We start from the raw sequence: 8,805 nt of genomic DNA, 5'->3' as shown, positions 1-8,805 counted from the left end.
CACTTGTTTATCTGTTAAAAGATGCTTTAAAGATGTTTTTACTGAACTGAGGTATTTCATAAGTTTTCACTGTTCTATTGCATTATATTGATTTTATACTAGCTCTTTGTAGCATTTTGCTATGTTTTATGTGTTTTCTTGTCGCTCAACTGTCCTTACTTTTATTACTCACTGAGTTGGCGTACTCACATTACTCCCTACACCCTGTGTGCAGATTCAGGAGCTTCGGGTTCCGCTAGGGAGTGCTAACTGCTTCTAGCGGGCTATTTCCGCAAATGTTCTATCTCGCTTTTATTTTGGGATTTATATTATGTTAATGACTTAAATTGAATTATTATATCTGTTTAAATTGATTGGGGAGTTGTGTCGGCTGTCCTTGTTTCATGATAGGTGTCATCACGACCGGGTCCGGGTTTAGGGTCATGACATCATGGGTGTACTTAAATGTGTAAGCTTCCTGATAAGAATGCCTATCCATATTTATGGTGAAAGACAATGAGAGATTAAGAAGATAAATACAAGTTTCAAAAAGTAAAAGAAGCAAGATGAAGAAGGTACGAGACGCCTAGTTAATGAAGGTTAACAATGTTTATAATTTAGGCAGAGGAACATAAACTTTTTGAGTTATATTAAATAGTAACAGAGGTATGTACAATTGGTCATACCCATTCCAGTTATGCCCTATGGGGGCTAACAGGTATAGTTAAGAGAAGGATGGGATATCAACATCTGGGTGGTGTTAGGGTAACCCTAATTGGTAAATGGATTGCTCGTGTTAGTTGACATTGCCGAATGATATTGCAAATGTGCTAATAGCTCTCCTTGTGAGACACCCAAATGGTGTATTCTACAATATTACAGTTAGATGTGAATACTAGCATGATCAAAAAAAAATTCAAATGATAGGAACTACAAGCCTGGAAGGGATAAAAATTACCTTAGTGTGACTCTCGTCCCTAGTAGAGCGAGGACGTTGAGCAACCCGAAGAGCCGATGGATGAAGCAAGGAGAGCTAAAAGCGAAAGAATAACGTATTGAAGTTTTCACAAGAAAAGGAATATGCAGAAATAATAGAAGAGAAATGAGAAGATAGATAAGGAAGAATTATAAATAAGGTGTGATACATGGATGACAACGATAGAGTGTTACAGAACCTATAGTCAAATGAAGAAAGAGACGAAACGTGATGGGCTTTCAGACAAAAAAAGAGTATAGGCCATACAGTCACATCCTAATTTCGAAAAATAAGTTCGCGACTCTAACGTGATTAACAGAAGGAAAAGCTAGACCCTAGAGTAAAAGAAATCAGTATGGACTGGTGAATAAGATAAACTAAACATGAATAAACAACTGAGTGATTTGATAATAGTCAGCATCATGAGAATTTCAGATGGATTCTGGCAATAATAGAATGGACAACAAAAGAAGATCCATCATGAATTCTGACAATGGTTATTCAAGGAGACGCTTCCCTAAAGCAAGCAAGGTGAGCAAAGTTAAGCTTAAGAGACTGTATATTCCAGTTACACTAAATGTCACCATCGCGAGCGAGGGATTTTGTTATCCTTGGTACAGAAGGATTACCGCAAGGCAAGTAAGGGTAATTGATAATGTGAAAGGACACCAAAGATGAAGAGGAAAATCATCTATAGGCAGGCCGTCATAGCTCCAAGTCTTAGTACTCCCCTAAAGGGGGAAATATGGAATGACAAAGGAAGAATGCGATAAAAATTAAAAAGGGATGAGGTTGCACTTATCCAAATGTTACAGATATGCTATGATTACACGACGTTATGTAATCACGACATCAAAAAAAAGAGTAAGGGTTCCTCCCAGGATATTATTGATAGATAATGAGCCAGTACATGAGGTAAGTTAAGACAAGGAAATAACCCAAGAAAGATTACGCAGAATATGGATATGAGAATGGGCCGACGATTAGTTAGTAGTTGGTTCAGGAAGAGCCTAATCATGAGTAGACAAGAAGTAACAAACAAATCAGCGGATCATGCAAGATAAATGTAGTAAACCCCAACATGGAGAAGTCAGTTTCGCAGTAGTGTCATTATAATACTTGAGATATATTCAAATAGGAGTTGGGGTAGCTAAAGGTACCGTATGGGTATTACGGGGATAAAAGAAAGTACCACTGGGAAGGCAGTCAAAATATCAGTTCAAAAGAAATCCTACAAGCACAAGGGCACAGTGGTAAGAAACTACGGATGATTATAGGCAAGGAAGGACATCAAAAGGTTCATAGTAAGCTCACAGCTTTACGAGAGTTAAAGGTTCTCACTAAGTACCACAACGAAAGACTAGATGAGGAAATAAAGAAGAAGACTTCAACTTAAGCACAATGACCTAGAGAGGAAATGGCCATGTAACAACAGTCTCACAACTGTCACACCTCCTTTTTACCACCCGAAAGGGTATGTAAGAGAGTTTTTTCCAATTTAAGTGACCATCAAAATGGGATTATTTATATTAAATAGAGTTTCCACTTGGCATAATTTATGGTGTCCTAAGTCACTGGTTTAGAATTCCAAATTGAGGAGATTTGACTCTGTTATACGGTCTGCGAAACACAGATATCCGGGTAAGAAATTTTGTTAACCCGGGAGAAGGTGTTAGGCATTCCCGAGTTCTATGATTTAGCATAGTCTCTTTGATCATGCTTGACTTAATCAAATTTTCTAATTACTCATTTCAGAACCTATGTCATGCGTACGTATCCACAATTAATCATGCTTTATTATTATTAAGAAAGTTTGGCCAAAGTTGCGCGAACGCATACACAATCACGAAGATTCGATTAAGTCGCACCTAAAGAATTTTCTACGAATATTATTTTTTTTAAAAAACGTACTCGTGTCACACGAACGTGTACACAATTAATAGCATTTTATTATTATTAAGACTATTTTGCCCAAAATTGTTCAATAATGTACAAAAGTTTGTCCACAATATGAAATCTTATTGTATTGCAGTATCAGGAACTCGTTAATTATCAAATACATAGTGGCAACTTCTCAATGCCAACTCCAGTAATACAAAGATCAGAGCATTGAACCAACTCAAATACGCCACACAGTAAGTATTAATTCGCTGCTATGAGTATCACAACTTCAACAGACAACTCCACCCTAAGGAAAGAAACATCACATGATCCCTAACATAACAATTATTTTATAGTGCAAATAAAATAAAGTGTGCCAATTAGGAAATATAAGAGAAAGATTCAATAGACTGTTCATTCGACTTGGAACACAATACCGACTGCTGGAACATCATATGAGCAAATGTCTACCACCAAAAAATAAACAGTTAAACCAAGCCAAATGCTGGAATACGCCCAGCTAATATAAAGTTTGCATTTTAAAACTAAACCAAAGCAAATGCTATTAAATGGTTCGAATTATACTTAGACAGATACATATTTAGGCCTTAGATACACTAAATTTCATAATGGTGAATTTCCTTAAGTTGCAGGCATTTATTTCTTTACATATTAACAAAAGAGAAACTATCATTAACCATACAACTCAAGAATAGAAGCTACTTTACTCTTCATTTACACCAAAAGAAAAGCTATTTAATTACACTAATCAGCACTAAAGAGTGGTAATGAGCATCACACGGGCATTATGAAAATTAGAAGGAACAACAGAAAGAGTAAGCTTCTGGAGATCATCCTTTAAATTGAGATAGGAAAAATAAAACGTAATAATCCATAGTTAATATAAGTAAACATATGAAAATAAGTCTTTAAGCAGCAAACCTTACTATTCTGGGTGCACTGGGTTCATTGAAAAAATTAAAGACTACACCGAAGTCGCTGATCCACGACTAACATAGACTCCTTAAATCCCACACATAATGGCATTCTCTAATGGATATGTCATGTTAAACTAATCAAGATGTTTGGATATAATTGGAATCACTGATTAACATTATTGTGAGTCCAATTTGGAATCGAGATGTGCGAGAAATTCTTCTAATAACCGAAAATAAGCACAATAGTACCATGTCTCGCCTATCAATCACAGAGCTGACCAGAAGTTCAGTCATTCATGTAAAAATCAAGCAAGTACAAACTTTAAAACATATTTCAAACACATAAAGAAATCAAACACCTTAACATAAAAAAAACTGATAATGGCTTGATCGCAGCCGGCATTCACTAACACTCGCTTAAGTATACCATGTAATTTAAACTTCCATATCTTAAGCTCCAACCATACTTTGCTACATACATACATAAGCAGAGTAGGATAAGATGTGAACCTGAACGAGAGTTTGCGATTAATTTGCCAGAAGGAGATTACAAGATAGTCCGGTGATAAACTTGTCCGCCAAATTGGAACGGCAGTAAACTAATCAGGGACGACCAACTTGAACCTCGAACAGAATCAACCTCACTGGAAAATGCATTTTCGAATGCGAACTATAAACGATCTCAGCTCATTCGAACACCCATGTTTGAGACTCGGAATCAAAACACAAAAACTGGAATATTTTTTTGTATATATTTTCGAATTGAAATGCTAATTTAATCAAAATAGAAACATTCTTTTTTAGATGAAAGGAAGTACTGAAATACAAAACTCTTTTTCTTTTTTTGAAATTGTTTTTCCAAAACTTTTGAAGCAAAACTCAAAACAAAACAAAAACTAGTTTTTTTAGTATTTTTTCTCTAGGATCGACAAGACAACAGAGAAAAAAAAATCAAAATGAAACTAAGCACAAAACCCTAGTTTTCTGTCAAAATCTCTCTCTGAAATTTGTTCTCAGACTTTTTCCCAAAACAAATCCCCCTTAAGAATGTAAATCATCACCTTATATATCCTTTTCCCCAGAAATCTCGAACCTTCTAAATTCTAAAATCCCCAAAAAAATGAGAAAATCTCTCTGAAACCAACTAACTTGGGACATATGAACGAAGAGGATTAAACCTCCTTAATCATACGACCCCCATCAATCCTTCATTTGTTGGAGAGAGATGAAGCACTTGAGATTCAAGTGAGAGGACAGAATGAGGAATATTCGGGGTTGTTATGTGTCAGACCACGTGGAGGGAAGAGAGAAGAGGGGAATGTGATTTGGGGGAATTTTCTGTTGGGTTTGGGGTAGTAAACGGTGGTAGAAGGTGCAGGAGGAGGGGGTGTGTCACGACTCGGATTTTCCACCATCGGGAGTGGTGATGGCGCCTACTATTGGAGCTAGGCCAGCCAAGTATTAAAATATTTCTGATAACATTCGCAACAATATAAACAAAACGAGTCAATTAAATAAAAGAGGAAGTCTTTAAACTTAGATAACTGAAATTAAATGCGGAAGTTTAACATGATCCTCTACCCAAGATTGGTGTCACAATGCTCACGAACTTCTAAGATTTACTAAATACAATCGTCTGAAAAACAATTATAAACTGTTTGTTTCGGTAAAAAAGATAACAAACTGAATAAAAGAAGAGAGACTCCGGGCCTGCGGACGTCTGCAAGGCTACCTCGGTGTCTCTAGACTGGACTTAGCTCCCGATCAAATCCTACTGCTGATGTCCAAAAGCTACTCCTGGATCTGTGCAAAAAGATGTACAGAGTGTAACATCAGCACAACCGACCCCATGTGCTGGTAAGTGCCTGGCCTAACCCCGACGAAGTAGTGACGAGGCTAGACCGGACCTACCAAAAACAACCTGTGCAGATATATGCAATAGAAGGAAATATACAGAATTTAAACAGCTAAGAGGGGGGGGAAGCATGCTATGGGGAGCTAACAGTTTCAAATAGAAATCCTCAATAACATAAGGAAGTAACAAAGCCAAAATGTCAACATGAATTAAAAGTCAACAATTTGCACGACATCACCCTTCGTGCTTTTACTCTCGTCCTCACAAAAACAATACATGGCATCACCCTTCGTGCTTTACGCTCTTCCTCACCCAAACAACAATCACAAGGCAAATAGGGTAGGGAAATCTATAACCTCGAAGTAAATCAAATAGGAACAAGTAATGAAAGAAACAACATAACTCGGATATCAACAAAGAATCAGAAAGCAACAGATGCACGACATCACCCTTCGTGCTTTTACTCTCGTCCTCACCAAATCAATCATATAAATAAAATATGCACGACATCATCCTTCGTGCTTTTACTCTCTTTCCTCACCATATAATCAATAAAATCGGCACGGAATGGTACATCGTGCAGCACGGCATCACCCTTCGTGCTTTACACTCTTTCCTCACCATAACAAACAATGCACGGCATCACCCTTCGTACTTTACACTCTTCCTCACCCAAACAACAATCACAAACAAGGGGCAAGGGAGTAGACAAATAATGATAGAAATCTCGGCAAGGGAATACAAATAAATAGCTAACTTCCGGCAAGGGAGCACAATTAAGCAGTTAAAAACCCGGCAAGGGAACAATATCAATAATCTCAGCATCCCGGCAAAGGGGGATAGTCAACAAAACAACAAGCATCCCGGCAAGGGAGAAATTCAATAATTCTTTCGCTTTCTTTCACTTTTACCTCTTATCTCACTATACCACCCGAGCCAACGCTCCAAAGGGGTTCAATCATTTCATATACTTTCACGCTTTATGATATACTCGAGCCAATGCTCCAAGAATGTACAAATCATAATTCTTCCTCAAACTCTTCACATTATATGAAATTTACCAATTTAACAAGGAAGAGGTATCACAAAATCCGAATAAACACAAATAAGACTCATGGTCATGCTAGACTTTGGTGTATAGATACTCGTCACCATGCCTATACACCGTACTCAACAATTAGCAAATAGCAAACAATACTCTAAACCTATTCCCTCAAGCCAAAGTTAGAACAAACACTTACCTCGGTCCAAAGAATAGCAATCGACCCTCAAATACAGCCTTCCCTTTAAGATCCGACTCCGAAACAACGATATCTAGGCATAATTAATTCAATAATATCAATGAAGACTCAATAACAACACCTCATAGCTTAGATATGAAGTTCCTAGCATTCTTCCAAAAATACCAAAATTCGACCCCGGGCCCACATGGTCCAAACACGAGGCTCGGACCAAAACCCGAATACCCATAACCCCACGAGTTCAAATATATAATTTTTTTTAAGACCCAACCCCAAATTGAGGTTGAATCACTCAAAATTCCCAAAAACCTAACTCTACCCAAAAGCCCTAATTTCTACTTTGATTTCATGATTTAGGTTTAGGAATTCAATAGACATTGATGGAAAAATGAAGAAAACGAGTTGAAATTTACTAACCCAAGAAGTCTTGGTGAAGAATCGCTCCAATGGTCGCCTAAGAGTTTGGAGAAGAAAAGGTTTTGTGATCTTTCTAATGAATCTCGTAGCTACTGTTTCAGATGTTTTTGAAAAAAATAACTGGGCAGAAAATGCTCTATGCGATCACGAAGAAGGTCATGCGATCGCATAGGGAGAGGAAAGTTGCCCATTGCGATCGCGGACAGTGTATTGCGAACGCATAGAACAAAACGGGCTCCATTCCGGGTTTGGTTTTTATGCATTGCGATCGCGGAAGGGGAATGCGATCGCATATAACAAATGGTGGCTACTATACGCGATCGCAGGAGGATCTATGCGACCGCATAGAACAAACAGGGCACCTGGAAACCCACTCTATGCGATCGGCCTATGCGATCGCATAGCACTGGATAACAGAACACCAGAACTGCTATTTTCTGCAACTTTTCTAAGGCCAAAACCACTCTGAAAAGTTGTTTTGATGCTCATACTTAACCTGCTGACAATTCAAACACCGTTCCATATAGGCAACGATATCCTTCTTCATTCTACGCCACCAATAATGTTGTCGCAAGTCCTGATTAAACTTCGCGGCGCCCGGATGAATAGAGTACCGGGAGCTATGGGCCTCCTCTAAAATCAACTCTCAAAGCCCATCCACATTAGGCATACAAACTTGACCCTGCAATCTCAAAACTCTATCAGTATCTAAGGTAACCTGCTTGGAACCTCCATGATGTACCGTGTCCCTAAGGGCACATAAATGGGGATCATCAAACTGCCGATCACGGATACGCTCTAATAACGAAGAACGGGCGATCGTGCAAGCTAATACTCTACTAGGCTGAGAAATATCCAACCTCACTAACTCATTGGCCAAGGCCTGAACGTCCAAAGCAAGCGATCTCTCGCCGACCGGAATATAAGCAAGACTGCCCATACTAGCTGACTTCCTACTCAAGGCATCGACCACCACATTGGCCTTTTGGGGGTGATATAGGATAGTGATGTCATAATCTTTCAACAACTCCAACCACCTCCTCTGCCTCAAATTCAACTCCTTTTGCTTGAACAAATATTGAAGACTCTTATGATTTGTGAACACCTCACACGCCATGCCATACAGATAGTGCCTCTAAATCTTCAATGCATGAACAATGGCTGCCAACTCCAAATCATGCACTGGATAGTTCTTCTCATGAACCTTCAACTGCCTCGAAGCATAGGCAATGACCTTGCCATCCTGCATCAACACTGCACCAAGTCCAATACGAGATGCATCACAATAGACTGTATAAGGCCCTGAACCTGTGGGCAAAACCAATACTGGTGCCGTAGCCAAAGCTGTCTTGAGCTTCTGAAAGCTCGCCTCACACTCGTCCGACCATCTGAACTAGACTCCCTTCTGGGTCAACCTGGTCATCGGGCTACAATAGAAGAGAACACCTCCACGAACCGACGATAGTAACCTGCTAACCCCAAGAAACTCCGAATCTATATGGCTGAAGCTGGTCGAGA

The 8,805-nt window shown here is 38.8% G+C and overlaps 1 long non-coding RNA gene across 2 annotated transcripts; it reads right to left on the bottom strand.

The window, feature by feature from the left end:
- Positions 1-2,945: 2,945 nt before the first annotated feature.
- LOC107779309 (uncharacterized) lies at positions 2,946-5,177 on the bottom strand. Of its 2 annotated transcripts, none has more exons than XR_001646592.2 (2): positions 4,285-5,177; positions 2,946-3,303 (listed from the first exon to the last, which is right to left on the bottom strand). It is a non-coding gene; the product is annotated as an uncharacterized LOC107779309 (long non-coding RNA). The 2 variants fall into 2 exon arrangements; XR_001646591.2 differs by having other exon boundaries at positions 2,946-3,143.
- Positions 5,178-8,805: the final 3,628 nt, after the last annotated feature.

The sequence above is a fragment of the Nicotiana tabacum genome, chromosome 16, assembly GCF_000715075.1.
Source record: "Nicotiana tabacum cultivar K326 chromosome 16, ASM71507v2, whole genome shotgun sequence".
Lineage (NCBI taxonomy): Eukaryota > Viridiplantae > Streptophyta > Magnoliopsida > Solanales > Solanaceae > Nicotiana > Nicotiana tabacum.
The sequence above is the reverse complement of the archived record's forward strand: the minus strand, read 5'-3'. Positions and strand labels throughout refer to the sequence as shown.